This window comes from Lissotriton vulgaris, chromosome 3_1, assembly GCF_964263255.1.
Source record: "Lissotriton vulgaris chromosome 3_1, aLisVul1.2, whole genome shotgun sequence".
NCBI lineage: Eukaryota > Metazoa > Chordata > Amphibia > Caudata > Salamandridae > Lissotriton > Lissotriton vulgaris.
In genome coordinates, this window is record NC_141689.1 from 1009314777 (window position 1) to 1009331893 (window position 17117).

Consider the following 17117-nt stretch of genomic DNA (forward strand, 5'->3'; position numbering starts at 1 on the left):
TTTGGCCAATTAAACGTGAACCAACACGATGACAGTGTTCAGTAAAACAAACTTACTGCAAAACCACCACCCACCAGGCTCAAAAGTAGTAAAAAACAGGTATGCTCAGATAAGGTTTGAAAAAGTATATTTTTATATCCCTAACAAAATAATCTCCCGCAAGACCCTCCCTAACCCCAACAAATAAATAGTCCTTCAAAAGTCCCCAAAAACCCCAACTCCCAATTCCCACCCCCCAAAAGTCTCTAAAAAAGGGGCAAGGGACACTCTAGGGATGCATGGTGTGGACTTTGGCCTCCAGGGCATCATGCCTTAGGGCCAGGGCATCGTACTGCTCCCGGAGGGTGGCGTGGTCTAAGCGGAGGCCCTCCAACAAATTTTTATATTCTTTCAACTTCCGGACCTCCGCCTCCAGGTCGGACACTCTGTGGATTGCACGGCGCAAGCGAGCCTTTAGAGTACTGTGAGGGGCAGCCTTTGCTGCTCGACGGTGGCATCTGCCAGCCCGGCTCCGTATCGCCGGAGCACTGTGCTGACTGGCAGAACGTGGGGTCACGGAGGAGGATGCAGGTGTCCCATTCGATGTACTGGACTGCGTGTCCTCCCCCTCCAGTTCCACCAGCCGCCGATATTGGGCAACAGTAGCATCCAGCCTCCGTTGCCGGGCCAGTAGAGCCTGCATACTCCTTGATGGTTTTGATGTTCTACTATTACCAACTATATGAAGAAAGAAAGACATAATCTGTAACCAATGCTCTTTAAGAATATGATTAACACAAAATGATTCAGCAGAAAGTAGTGTCACAGTACAACTAGCAACTAGCCAGCGCAGTACAAAACTATTGAGGCCAGTATCATGGGCGTCCGCAGGGAGGGGCAAGGGGGGGCGCTTGCCCCCCCCCCCCCCTACCCCCCCCGGATCGCAGGTCCATCCAGTGCTGGCCCAGTGACAAATTACAATATGTTATTTACAGCAGGCTGGGACCGACAGACAGATAGAGGCAGAGACAGGGACAGAGAGATAGAGAGGGAGATGGCGAGGGAGAGAGAGAGAGGGATTGAGACTGAGGGTGACGGAGGGAGGGAGACAGAGAGGGAGACAGAGAGACGGAGACAGAGGGAGACAGAGAGACGGAGACAGAGGGAGACAGAGAGACGGAGACGGAGGGAGACAGAGAGAGAGGGAGACGGACAGAGTGAGTGAGACAGAGGGAGAGAGAGAGAGGGGAAGAGAGAGCAAGAGAGGGAGACAGGCAGAGAGGGAGGGAGACAGAGAGAGAGAGGGAGGGGGGAGACAGAGACAGACAGAGAGACACAGACAGAGACAGATGGAGGCAGAGACAGGGAAAGGGGCAGACAGGCAGAGACAGACAGAGAGACAGAGAGGGAGACAGAGGGAGGGAAACAGGGACAGATAGCGACAGGGACAGACTGACAGATAGGGGCAGAGACAGGGACAGACAGAGAGGAAGACAGAAGGAGAGAGAGAGAGGGAGGGAGCCAGAGGGTGACAGAGGGACGGTGAGGGAGGGAGACAGAGAAAGGGAGACAGGGAGGTAGAGGGAGACACAGGGAGACAGAAAGAGGGAGACAGAGAGAGAGAGAGAGAGGGAAACAGAGAGAGGGATGGAGACAGAGAGAGAGGGAGGGAGACAGAGAGAGAGGGAAGGAGAGAGACAAAGAGAGAGACAGAGAGAGAGGGAAAGAAAGATGTGTGTAATGTGTATGCCAGGTCTGGTGGCTCAGTGGACAAAGGCATCCGCTGCAGGGGCATGAGTTCAACCTCATGGTCATAGTTTTTTTTGTTGCTCTAGATCCACCCCCCTCCCCCACTGACCCTGCCCCCTTCGGTGCAGCCCTTGGCCACAAACCACACTGTCAATTTGGCCCCGAGAGAAAGTTTGTGAGGACCCATGCTCTATAACCACATCCTCCTGATTTAGATTGAATTGTTTTTTTCTGGCATTTTTTGTTTTTCCCTCTGTTTTAATGTAGTTGCCAGGTCGTCTGCTGTGGTGTCGCACAAGATTGTTCTCTTCGCCCTATGGGGTTCTTTGTTTATTTAAGCTCTATGTCGTGTTAGATTTAAAAAAAAATGTATTTAATACTTGTGCTCAATCATGTCAGGACTCAGGAGATGGTGATGATGTTGCCCCCCCCCCCGGAAACATTTCATAGTATTTTCGTAGTTCATCCAGTGACCGTCTACTCTCTGTAGATACACATCATATGCTATCTAAGAGTCAGATAGTACCATGATCCAGCTTACCTCTACCCGCCACCACCACTGTCTGTTTCCTCACAGTCTCTTCTTTGGCCACTTGCGCCGCCTCCTCCCCAGAGTTGTCCTCGGACTCGGAGTCGACCACCACCACCACATCCGAGCTGGCCCCGCCACCAGATGTTCCACCTACAAAGTAGATTTAAGAATGTTAGATTACACCACTCACTAGTATTTGGTCTAGGAATGAAGAAATGTGAAAACAACAGAAAAAGTAATTGACTGTCTACTCTAGTCTAAAGTAAAAATGTCCCTCCTTCCACGGAAGGCTGTTGTCTTGCTGCATTTTTTTGTCACAATTGATGAATGCTTGCTTAATTTTAACACACACCATTTTTCTCTGAACAGACAGAAGCTGGACTTCTAAGGACAAGAGCAACATCAACTTCAAACCAGGTGAAAGCTCGGCTCGACCACAAGAAATGTGTTCCATTACTCATTAACTCAGCACCAAGCACTTTTCCATTTCCAGCTAACTTAATTTTAATATATGTGTTTACGTTTACTTTTAATAAAGCTTTTAAACTTGAATAGACTCTGTGGTTTTTGGTCCTCCAGACTAGAGGGACTGAGCGAAAGGTTTTGCAAATTTTGGCAAGGAGGAGTCCGTGCCGCTGACACTACCAGGTTTATACAGTGTGCCAAACACGCCACTCTGAAATATTATTACTCTGGTGTTTAGTGTCCATAGTTCGGTTTGTGGAGAATTGTCCCTGCAACAGTACTGTTATGGATTGTGCTCCTATCTAAACACTATTTCGAAAAAATTAAATTAGGAACGCTTGGACAACAATAGGTCCTCTATATTTAAATGAAAACTTACTGGGGCCAGCAAAGGAGCACTCGCCGCCCTGGCCTGCATTCTCCTCCTCTGGAGCCACAGCATCCTCCTGTTCCACTTCCGTCTGCTTGCCCCTGGGGGGACCTGACGTACAACATGAAAGAAAGAACAGAAAACATTGATGATTGCTGCTTGTCGATGTCCTTGTCAACCAAATCAAACATTTAGAAAGAACAAGAACCAACTATTTCAGCCAAAAAGAGGGCTACAAAGGAAGGACTGCACCTGAGCCTCTACTCTAGGGGCAGATTTACAAGCCCCTTGCAGCTCTTTTGCTCCGTTCTTGCGTCACTTTTGTGATGCAGCGCCACAACAAGAGAGGCGCCATGGTGTGGCGTATATTAACAACGTGACGCATATGGGAGATGCATCCCATTTCAAAGCCCTGCGCCATAAGGGAGCGTTCCAGCGCAAGGGAGGGCGTTCCTGCGCAGGAACGCATGCTAAAAGTGGCTATGGGGAATATATAAAATTTCAATCAGTCATTTAGGACAATGATGCGTCACTCAAACCCTGCGCCTGCATGAAGCAGACGTACGGCTTGACGCAGCATTGCTGGAGCTGCGCCATCGTTGCGACGCAACTCCATCAATGAGCCGCCTTTACGGCACCGATGCGTAACGCTTCGGTGATGTTTTGGGACCATGGTGTGCCGCATTGTAAATACGGCGCACCATGGGTGGTGCTGGCGTGCCGCACACTTTGCAGGGATGCGCAGGTAGTTGCAAATCTGACACTTAGGGGCATACTTACGAGTTCTGGGCTGCACACCTCCAGAGGTGCACCAGAACAAATGCGTAATGCAAAACTAACCTTGCGTCACGGCATATGCGCCGCAATTACAATGCGGCACACCCTGGCGCAAGGGTAGGCAGATGCGTGACGCATCTCGTGACGAAAGAGGGGCGCATCTCTAGAGTCGCGTCGCAGGCGCGATGCAACTCTAGCAATGCTCAGGGCTGCCCAATACTCAACATACCGCATCAGTCCTTACGCCTGCTTCAAGCAAGCAGGCATAAAGAATTGACGTAGCAGCGTCGCGGAAGTGCCTGCGTTAAATCTTGTAGATTTTACGCAGGCACTTTTGCGAGGCGCAAAGCTGCCTGACCGCCCCCCCCCTGCGTGGGAACGCACCCATTGTGGCGCAGGCCCAGGCCTTAACGTGGCACATCTCCCTAGATGCATCACGTTGTACATGACTCGCAGGGATGCGCCACGTTTACGTCGCTGTTGCGTCAGGTAAGGCAGCGTAAACGTGGCGCAAGGGGCTTGTAAATCTGCCCCTTTGTGTCTAGCATTACGCAGTTCTGTAAAGTACACCCATACATTACTCATCCCAATTAAATGAACACAAAATAGAAAACAAATAAGCAGTGGCACCGCCACAGAGAAGGAGAGCAGTGCACCTGAAATGCACAGAAGATTTTGAAATATTAATTTACCTCTACTATCAATGTAATCGGCAGCATTATTGCTCTTTGTAAAAAAGTTAAAACAAACATTTGCAATATAACACACAGAGCAGGGGAAAAAACAGAGTACTGAGTGATGAAAAAATTGCTACTACTACTCACCAAGCCCGGGGACCTCCACTCCCAGCAGGTCGAGCAGGTCGCGCTCCCTGTCCAGGATATCCGTCCAGCTGTGGGTCACCTGGTTGTAGGTGCGCTGGACCCCCGAGATGTCAAACAGGGCCCGGCACACCTGCTCCCACCGCTTCCGTCGCTCCTGGTGGTTGGTGTAGCCAGCAGCGATCCTGCCGCCTGCCGCGATGGTCCTGGGGAGGCAGCGCTGTACATAGAAAACCAGTGCGCCCACCTCCTCAGGGCTGAAGATCTCCCTGGGCACCACCATTTCCGCCCTTAAACGGCCACACGGGAGCCGGGCACGGGCTGCGGGGCCCGTCTTGGGCAGCTTCACTGCTGGCTTCACCATGGTCTGGGCAGGTGGTAGCAACAAGGAGAAAAAATGAAAAAGAATAAGACTAGGGAAGAAGAAAATAAAAGTTTTAAAAAGTAGTTGACAAGTAAACAAAAGTAGCCTAAAACACAAAAATATAAAGCTAGAAAACTAGAGGGATAGATAATAATTTAAATAGATTCAAAAAATATTAAAACAAGAAAAGGATGGCAGAGATATAGAGAGGATTAGAAACACCATGCCCAGACACATAGGAATGAATGAAAAACAAGATGGCGGCCCGATCACGTGCGCGTAAGTAAGTTCGCACGCGATTTCTCTCGCGAACTCGTGCGAACTTGTATTCGCAAGGCGCTCATTCCGCGAGATTACACATAGCGGGCAGAAACGGAAATACGTCACACAAACAAAATGGCGGCGCCCATACTCGACCTTGGGGTATTTCGCACGATGCCGCGCGAATAGCGCGAAATTACAGAAAAACGATTTTTGCAAAAGCAATGAACAGCTGCAAAAGTTCAACCTCATCATTTGTAACCATTCCCTGTAGTGCTTCCTGAAGGGGCCCTCCAGAATTCGGTTAGGTTCCTGTTAAACAAAATTTACATTGCAACAAAAAGGAAAATGAAAGGAAAGGGAGTAGACAAGCAGGTGCCAGCCTTCATTAATGTCAGTTGGGGCAGGGCAGGTGTTGTTGTAATTTAATTTTGCAAAACGTAAAGCACTTAGCAGGTGTGCTTTGCTTTGCCACAATAATGTACACTCACTGGTCAACCAGAGGGTGCTGTGATGACACCGAGGGTGGCATGGGTGTGCCAGCCAGAGGGTGGCATGGGTGAACCAGAGTGCCAGTGTTGACAGAGGATGGCAGTGCTTTGCTTTGCCCCAATAATGTACACTGGTGAACCAGAGGGTGCTGTGATGACACAGAGGGTGACATGGGTGAGCCAGAGGGTGGCATGGGTGAACAAAGAGAGTGCCAGTAGTGAGAGAGGGTGGCAGTGATGAAGAAAGGCTTGCAAACAGGCTGGGCACGTAGAAACAACAAGTTCGCAAAACTGGCGACCTGACAAGTAAGTTCCCAATTTGCGAAATTGTACAAAACCCTTGCGAACTTGCAGAAACCCATGCGAACACAAAAAAAAAATCTGCAAAATCCGCGAGGATTCGCGGATTTTGTGGATTTTCGCAATCCGCAAATTCGCAAATCTGCAAATTCGCTGATTGCGAATCCGCAAAATCCGCCCATGCCTAGCAATATGTAGCATCCACCCCAGCCCAGGAGCCTGAAAATAAATACGCCACACACACAGTGCTATCTAGCAGACATCTTTATTCCTCAGCATACAATCACACATTGCACTCTTACGTCATAGCCGTTAATAACCACACCTTAACACCTCCCAGCCAGTTACATAATTTCTGTGATGAGTCCACGCAGAACAGCAGAGGTTCTAGCTCACAGTCTCTTAGCACTACACATGCATGCACACATATACTCAGAATGCTTTAGAAAACATTCTCAAAATGAATGAGTTTTACATCTATGTTCAGGGAAGTGGATTTAACATAATCTGGAATGTATGGTAGCGTGAGTATTGTACCTATGATTCATGCAGCAGAAAGAACTGTGGGGTCCATTACGATGTCGGGCAGATCGCCACCGCCATATTGGCGGTGGCGATCCGCCCGACATAAATGCCCGCCCGCCACCCTTTTCCCCCCCACCACATTACAATGGCGGGGGGGACCGCAGCGGAGGCAACCCCACTGCATTTGCATATTGAAAGCGGCAGGCACCGCGCGGTGCCTGCCACTTTCATTATGCAAATGCTGTAATGCATTTTTGCCATTAACTATTCACCACAGATTTAACATCTCACAGTTGACTAAAACATAAAGTGAGGGGATCTGAATCTCTTGAATAAATCTTTAGTTTTATTTACTTTTTCCTTCATTTAGATTTTTAGATCATTTTTAAACACATTTTTCAGTTAAAAAAACATATGGCATACAATATATGTAAAACATTCTATACATTAAAACACTCCCCTTCCAACACTCACATATACACTCACTTGTGAATTACAGTCAAACACTCTCATGCACACTCTAAATTACACCATTGGTGCAGCATTGGCAAATAAAAAACCATACCGAAACTGATTTGCGATGGACTGTGATAGCCACGGTTGAGCAGGACAAGAGAGGAAGAGACCTTGAGGCGAAGTTATCACGTTATGAGGCAATGATGATTGTGAAATTCAATTCGGCAACTGAAGGACTAAATGAAATTTCCGAAATGTCTAAACTATCTTAGAGGTGGATATATGACACTCATTGTAAACACTAAAGATGGTTAGAGAATATGATTTCTGGATAAACAGTAATGCTCCTTAATATGTATGAAGAAAAGCTCACCGACGATCATGACAACATCACTCATGATGTGCCAAATCCCCAGCTTTTTTTAAATATACCATCTTAAAACCTTCTGTAAACCCGTTCCAGGATGGTGCCGTCACCACCGAAATTGTATAAAAAAGAATTAATGTAAATTCAACCTTTCAAACAACTAAACACCATTGGAGATATAGGTCCGGACACTACATCGAACGGTGTAGTTGAAAATCTGATACATTCAAAATGTAATGGTACAGTCCAAGATGGCGTGACCCGGAAGTAGAGAATATATGGTACGCGGGCGCGCATTAAGCTGCACGAGTGATCGCGACTGAGCAGACCCCCAGGAGCCGGCGTTCTCGGATGGTAGTCTAAAACTAAGGTAAATGGTGAACTAGACGCTCATGGGTTTATGCACGAGCGACTCAATACTAAAATCCAGGACAGCGAGTTTACCGACCCGAATGACACCAACACATGTTTTGTCATTTCAGGACACCATCGTTCATTTCAGGCCGGCTTACAACAATGGTTCTCCTCATTTAAGGTAATTGAACTACAATAACAGACCACTATGGCTCAGAACGGTTGTTTAGAATCAACCCCGTCTAGTGCGTTTGAGTAAATATGACCTCTGTTTGTTATTACAGGGAGAGCATTGAACACAAACACCCCTTCAACACTATAGGACAATAAGAAACACTAGGTAAGAACAGAGTTAAAAAAAACGGTCATCAAGGTTGGTCATTCTAAGATAAAAATTTGATCTAACACAGATCTTATTATTCGATTACAGGGAGTTGGTGTGAATTCCAAGACACACCGGTGAGTAAGATTTCTTGAGCTTGAACACACACACCATGCATAGAGCATTTTGTATAGCTCGGCTGAGCTTTATGTTTTAATGTTGTTTTGGTTGTCCCGCGCCGTGGGCTTGAGGACATCTACAAATCGATTTGTTGCTCAAAATTTGAGGTAAGAAGCGGATAGGCGGCTGTTGAGCCACACAGTAAATTCTAATATGGTTTAGAATACACACCTAACCTAGGTCTCCCACCCATTTTTCATTTCACAGTCTGTGGTCCTGATGAGAACACGATATTGAGAAGAGTTCGAAACGCGTAGACCTTGTGTTTGCCATCCCATAAGAACGTCAACAAATTAATGAGCTTTTTGTGAAATATACAAATAGGCGTGAATTATAATCTAGGGCATTATATATGAAACAGTGGATTTTCAATAATTGTAAATATTAATGGTGTGATGTAGAGTGTGCATGAGAGTGTTTGACTGTGATTCACAAGTGAGTGTATGTGTGAGTGTTGGAAGGGGAGTGTTTTAATGTATAGAATGTTTTACATATATTGTATGTCATATGTTTTTTTGAACTGAAAAATTTGTTTAAAAATGATCTAAAAATCTAAATGAAGGAAAAAGTAAATAAAACTAAAGATTTATTCAAGAGATTCAGATCCCCTCACTTTATGTTTTAGTCAACTGTGAGATGTTAAATCTGTGGTGAATAGTTAATGGCAGCATAGGCGTCTTTCTATTTTGTATTACATAAGGCTGTGGCTTGGCCTTGCTGCTTTGGAGCCCATACCCAGTGGTGTTTATTTGTAATGCATTTTTAGCATTGTGGCGGGCGGTGCAGAGAGCACCGCCCACCACAATGCTAAAAGTACAGGATGTGCCCGCCACTGTGGCGGGCACATCCTAATACCATCCCCGGGACCCCCGCCCTTAAGGCGGACGGTCAGGTTTACGGCTAGGGTGGCGGGCGGGCAAAGCCCGCCCGCCATCCTAATGAGGCCCTATATCTCGAAAAAACAACTGCAAGCTTAAACAGTTGCTGGTAGCTGTGAAACAAATCACTGTACCATAATCCACAAATCTGATTTGCAGGTAAGGAATGAAGTGATACTGAGGAATGCCCAGGTGATTGCCAGTAAACACAAATGTTATGGTTTTTAAAGCACATTACTGGCAAAGCTCACAAAAACAGGAAGCCTAAGGAAGCATACAATGTAATTAGGTGCTTGAAATAAATGAGAGTATATTATCATAATTAATGACATTGAAAATGACTGATTAAATAATAACACTCATATTCAGAAGATGCGCCATTTTGTCACTGAAGAAGGGATAACATGTGAGGAATGCGTCTGAAAGAAAGCAGTGGTACTGATATATACAGAGCAAAGCAGAGCCTAGTTTATAGTTCTCTACATACTATTTATTATAAATCCTCTACCTCCTACTTTGGACCCAATGACACAAGACTTTATCCCTCTGCAAACTCTTCAGCTCTCAAATGAGAATGTTCCTCCATGTTCAAAGTGTTTCAATTTGGAGAGGATAGACTTACCTCTGACTTTATATTTTATTGTGTTGCTTGATGAGGATATTGTTTATTTAAATTGCTAATTTTTTGTGAACTGTCTTACAGAAGTAGAGTCATTAAGTTTGGTGAAGAATAAAAAGATTCCTTTAGTGCAATTACTATATACCTCCACGAGGAGAGTAAATTGTGATTTCTTTTTTACAGAACCCCTCAATTTTAGATACACATTCAGATAAATATGTAGGCTCACATTCTACAGATTGTAGCATACCTTCAGAAGAGATGGCAAACTGCGCAAAAGGTTGGTCTGTCACTTATACAGGCCATAATAATATTTAGTAATGATGAAGTATTACCTAAATGGAATTGGTTGACTGAAGTTCTCAATTTTAAACAGTTAGGTTCTCTTATGACCTACCAGTCTATTTAATAGTAGTCTTAAAATCCTTACCTAGAATGTGGCTGGATGCTCTTTTGAGGTTCAAAAATTGCACTCTTTGAACTCCCTAAATTCAGGTTATATTTGTTTACAGGAGAAGTGGTGTACGGGCAACTTTAGAGTGTGGTAATTATTATGTAATTAGCGGTCCAGTCAAAAAATCCAGAACCGCCAAGCAAGTGGAGGTAAGGCAATATTGCTAACTACGTTTTCTTCCTGGTCCTATGCATCATTTAGTCATCCTTTGACTTTAGCACAGTCTTTAGTGCTCAATTGGAATTGGAACTTAGGACATCGGCTTGACACCCTTCCTCTTGCCAACGTTTTTTTTTCTCCTGAGAATAAAACATATTTTCTTTATTATATCACTGTATCAGTAAGTTTGCCAAGTAGCTGAAACAGAAAATCTTGATTATTGTTGGGGATCGTAACGCTGAGGTTTCTAATCACGCATTAGGTCAGTTCTCAGATACCGAGAGGGAATAGGAACAAAACATCCCTAGTCCCATCGTTCTGAAGTCATGAAGGCCTGATACAAGGGGAAGCTTCACTTTGAACACTATAGGAATAACAGGTCCATCATTATAAATGGCGGGCTTGATAAAGATATTACAGCTTACCTAACCTATAGTTGCTTGAAATCCAACTTCCTAATTGATTATGTCATTGTTACCTTGCTGTCTTTAGCTTGTCGTCTGAGTTTTAGATCATAGACACCTCTCTGAGCGATCATAACATTTTAAGATTTTTTAGTTAGTATCACTCCAAAAGAAAATCTGCCCTGGGACACGGTGGTAGAAAAAGTGTACTTTAATATGGCTAATGGGAAGGTGCGTGCCCAGCTTCTAATAAAGAAAATCCAAGGGCAGAATTAATAAATGCACTTAAAAAACACAACAGAGGTCGATCTCTCGAGCCAGATTTTACCAGGATGTGGCAAGGTTTGGTAGAAAACAATCTTTGGTAAAATGAGTTCATCAGGTAAAAAGAGGGCCCCCAAAAGATTGTGTGTAACGGTTATAATTTAAATAAATTAATCAATAAACTGCAATGGCTCCAATTTATATACTTCTGAAAATGAAAAGCAATTAATATATTAGAAAGAAGATGGGCTAAATGGAGCGCTATTATTGTTATACAACAGTCCTATCAGATCTGGATATATCTTCAAGAGGCATCTAAACATGGAGATTCAAGAAATTTTGGGAGAATAATTGCTTCGGTCTGCGGAAGTGGGGCATATCCCAAAATCTGGTTGGTCACAAGCGAGTCCTGTTGGAATTGCATTGTTATCCTTTATGTCGCTAACAAGCCTGAGATCAAAAATAATTTTTGATTAGGTTTTCATATGTTAGAATAAGCAGACTCCTATTGTCCATCAAAATCACAGATTATGGACAGTATTCTTAGCGCCAGAGCTTCTGGGGCCAGGGATCTAGAGCAATTACCGATGACCATTATGAGGTTAGAGATTTCATGCTTCTCTTAAAAACTGTCATACAACTGGACAACTCCCCAATACAAGGAAGCGTAGTATCATTCTCCCTTTACTTATGAAAAGTCCCATGAACGAGTAATTATTGGCAGACCATGTTGCTTTACTCTATTGGAAAGATATTTGCCACAAGTGTCTTAATCCATATACAAAGTTGGGTAGATGATAACAATATAATACATTTGGAACAAGCTGGGTCTGAACCAAACAGTTCCACTCTGGACATCATCATAGCATTACATATGATTTTAGACACATATGCCTGTCTATATGGTCCATATTGACTTTTCAACAGCATTTGACCATGTGGACAGGCCTATCCCGTGGCAAGAGTTACGTGACCTAAAATACCAGAATCCCGCCATAACATACTAATTGTGCTTTACCTATACACTTGGGGACATATTTACAATATATACAATATAGTGGCGAGGCGTGTCATTAATCCAAGAAGCCTAACGACACGCTCCGTCACTTTAGAAACGCAGGGCTGTACCATATTTACAAGAATATGGTGCAGACCTCCGTTTCCCCCTGTGCTGGCGTTAACTTTATCTGCTTAGCAACAACGCAGGCAGCCTTGCACAATAGTGCAAGAGGGCCTGGATGGAGGGGGAACATTGTTTATGTGCAGCAAGGTCCCCTCCCTACAAATAAACAATCTTCAAATGTCGTTTTGTAACTTCTATGTGTGCTGCTCAATTCAGAACACATAGAAGTCGCAAAACTGCATTTTTAAAAATGATTGTTTATGTGCAGGAAGGGGGACCTTCCTGCGTATAAACAATCATAGGCAGTTTGCTGATGTATGTGTGCTACACAAGGCAGCACACATGGAAACAGCAAAAATGATGAGAAATAAAGCATTTCTCCTTGTTTCACCTTTTTTTAGACCAGGTTTAGGCTGGTCTTAATTGTGGCACTGCCTCCTAGCTACACTGCCTTTGTAAATAGGGGGCCGTGTCAAAATCAATGGGTTTTGCAGTGGAACACCCAAGGCAACTCCCATTACCCTCCCCTTTCACACTAAATACAGCTTGAAAGGGTGCCTTATTTACAAGGCAGCGTTAAGCCACATTAAGTGGCTTAATGCTGCCTTGTAAATAGGGCAAGGCTGCTATCGCCATCATAACTTCACTGGAAGCGATGCTGTGGTGGCGATTGATGCTTGTAAAAATGTCCCCATGGTGTCACGTGCTTTTAGGAGGTGATTGAGGGCTCTGCCGAAAATGGGTTAAAACAAGGTTGTTTGCTTTTATTCTCCTTTTTATACCTACGATCTCTCCACTGCCTTGAATGAACTCGGATTGGATGCTCCAAAGTTAGGTCATTGACATATATCATCCTTGCTCTATGCTGATGATATAGTACTTATGCACCTGACCCCTAAAGATTAAGAAAAATGATTGAATTGCTTGCCTTTAGCCGTCAATTCAAAACGACTATTAATACAATCAAATGGATGATATTTTGAGGTAAGAGAAACAAAAAGATTATGAGACATGAATGGGTAATGGGGAGTTAGGTGCTTGAAAAGGTCGATACATATCCTTATTTAGGGAACATGTTTACAGCTAACCGCATAAATAAAGTGCATATCCGGCACTGTCCCATATAAAGGCACTTTTTTCCTCTATAGGGTCGCAGGTTAAAGGTACTTTCAATACTTGTTATCGGTATACCGGGCTAAAGTCCCCCCACTTTGTCACATGCTATAGAAGGTCTTCACATAAAACACTGGCATTTTTTGCACAAAATGGAGGGTAGAACGTTTTGATAACTCTGCACTTCAAACACGCTAGCACCGATTGAAGCTATTCGTCTGTATATGGGTTTACTGAGTAGCTCTGTTTTAGTGTTGGCGGCTGCCCTCTGCTGGGTACACCGGCTTTTACATAGCGCATAAAATTCTTTACGAGGCCTTTACGTACAGAATCTGGGCAGAACATTAAGGTTTTTACTTTTTTTTCTTTACTTTAGCCAGGCACTTAGGCACTTTAAGATATTAAAATATTACACTTTGGATATAGAGGAAATGTCTTGTTTTCTAATAAAGAATTATTTGAGACATAAAACCAGGAGCAGTTTAATGGCTAATGATTTGTTGCTGTGTTTGAGCATAGGAAGTTGGCTTATGTTTTTTTTACAACCACCAATTTTTATCTAACTTGGAATTTGAAACATGAAGTCTGTCTGTGTTATTGTTGAGTATGAACATTTTGCCCTTAACATGGTCATTGGTGCATGGAAAGGTTTAAAACGGGAGGTCAGATTATGTAACCTTTGTATGGTCTCTTCAAAAGACTTTGTCCCTGTCCTCATTTCTGACTTCAGCTGCATTTAAATCCTTGCCGTTTATTGAAACCATAGTTCTTGAAATTTGGAGTTTGCTTGGTGAATGATGTACTGTACTTTAGAATATAGCATGTTACAACGCATGCTATAACATCGCGTACTATTACAATGCAGTCATTACAACTACTGTGTTGTTAGTACGCAATGCATTTACATCGCAAGTCATTACTACGACTTGCACTAAGGGGGCTCTCTGGATTTAAGAATATTATTATTACTATTCCTACTCCAGTTTGCACAACAGTAGGGACGGTGTTGGAATTTATTCCCAATACCTGAGCGCTCTCTAGTGCAAGTCAAAGTAATGATTTGAAATGTAATTGCATTGTGTACTAACAACGCGGTCGTTGTAACAACCGAGTTGTAATGGTAGCATGATGCAATGACAGCGTTGTAAACAATGTTTCCCATACTTTATCACTAACTTAATTAATTAAATGATTTCTTTTGTAAAACCTTTTTAACCCTTTTGCCGCGTGGCAAATTCCTCTGCGGTGCGAGGGGGGGCGGGGCTGGACGTGGGGCTGCAATGCTCATGACTGCTCCTGGCCGTCATAAATCACAGTGGGCGTGTGCTCATGACGGCTGTGAGCATTCCAAACTCCGCCCACTGATTAATTCTCCCGCACAGGCGGGGAATTAATCGCACTTGGGCGGAGTGGCAACGTTCGGATGGCTTCCAGCCATCATGAGCACATGCCTACTGTGACTCATCACTGACGGGAGCCGTCCTGAGCATGGAATGTCTTAAGGTAGTATTGATTATGTGATTTTGTGTTATTATTGTTGTGATTCTCATGATAGATCAAAAACGTATTAAATACATTGAAATTAAAATTGAAACAGGTGGTTGTGTGCAGGACTGATTTAATGTGGCACATGAAATGGGTTGAGGGCATACCGAGTTCTTCCTTCATTTAAGTGCTACAAAGAATCTGCTGCTACATTTTATTTCTCTGCCAGTCTTTAATGGGAATATTGCATGAGTGATTTCACGCTGATCTATTTTCAATGCTATGACCAATAAGAAACGTGAAGATAGCATCTAGAATCAATAATGGTCTAACATATCAAAGCTTTTTTATTCCCCGACAGAAGTAACAGCACAGTTCCAGTAAAACGTGTGCCTTCTGAATTCAAAAACTTTTCCCAAAAGTGGAGGATAATGCTATATTTCAAAATTAACCTTGTTCCTTAAATTACACATTTCTCAAAGTTATTTAATTTGTGGCAAATGAATTTGACTGTGATGTGGACTTGATAGTCCTGTGGTAAGGAAAGTAAACAAGGATTAATATTTATTGAATCTGATAAATAACTTCTATCACAAATGTTCCCCTTATAAATGGGGAATGACATGCACATTTTGATGCTTCCTACATCATAATTTGCACCTGCAATTAATTCTCATTTCCCCCTGAATAAAATTCACCCGGCTTTACCTGCTGAAATTCACCTGAGGAAAATTCTGAGGGATGCTACAATTACTGATAAAAGCATGATTACAATTGTGTTTTTTTAATATAGGGATAGGATAAAAAGAGCTAGTTAAAATGAAAGCCATATTGTAGAATTCCACAGAGGGGAAATGGAGCCTCCTGTTTAAATGTATATTTTTTTTCTCCACATGCAAAACAATTTACTCCATGGGAAAAGCTCTTCACCTACACCACCAACAAATCTATGGGTTATCCGTTCTCTTTCTCACCCTGAAAGACGAGCTTCACCAGCCTGTGGTTGGAACACATTTATATTTCCAGGGTAAAAAGAGGTCACTCTGAACTTTGGGAATGCCTACAGAGGTATATGCCTCTGAATGTTCCACAATTTCCAGGTACACCCACTTCCCACTCATTGAATGGAATGTGCTCGTGACATGGAACTCCACAGTCATAAGTGCATTTATATCTTCCAGGAATCCATTTGCAAATTCCTGGAAGGTGTAACTCGCTTAATTTTGGCTGTATATTAATGTATACGGACGAAAAAACCCTCTGTGAATGGTGTCTAATGTTGTTTTCCATTTTTCTTAATTGTATAGCTTTTTATCTCCTTGTTGCTAGCCAATTGAAATCGTTTAACACCATTAAACTAAAGTAACCTCTCTTACCTACGTGAAAGAAAGGTATTTTAGAATAATAATACTTTGTCGCTGCTTTGGAGGAAATTGGTAAATAAATAACCTGAAATTGCTTTGTGCGAGACTCCAAATCAGCATCCCACTGCTTCGAAGTCACTCCCCTGCCAGCAGCATCCTTGAAGAAGGAACATTAAAGCCACTGAATACTCATTATATTGCACTGAACTGAATAATTGGAAAAGAGTACACAAGGCATCACATGTAACAGGGCATACTGCACAGATACAACTAGCAATTTTTAACAGCAGAATCATGGGACCAGAATAGTTGGGGGGAGTAATAGAATAAAGCTCGGAAATAAAGTCCCAGGTGAATTAACTTCAGGAGACAAACGTAAGACAACACTTTAAGGACAGGAGCAGCCAATTTCGCAGGCACGCACATGTCAAAATCCGCGTGAACATGCAAATTTCCAAAAGAATGACAAAGACCTGGGGTTTTCAGCCAAACACATGACAAAATGCCTGCCACTAACAACTATAGAATTGCTTATGCACGTGTTCTCCTGATTGCAAAAATCAATTTGACATCATTGCAAAAATATTAATAAATGATTGAATATAAGTCCTGACAACATACAGGGAAATAGCGAGCATCATCCATTCATCACAACAGAAAATGCAGCCAAATACAAAGATACTCTTCAGCACCCTGAATCGGGGTGACAGACCCAGCACAACTGAAGCAACACAGGATATTTACACATACCCTGCTACAGCTCATCCCAGAGATGCAACAAACATAAATACGTATACAGGGCCGAACTTGGAATTGAAAGCAGCCCTGGCAAAGTTTTCCAGACCAGCCCCCATCAGGGCCGTAGCGAGCGAGAGCAGAGAGCGAGCCCGACTGCTACTAGGAGGGTTTGGGGGGGTTCTCCTGCCATGAAAATTTTGGAA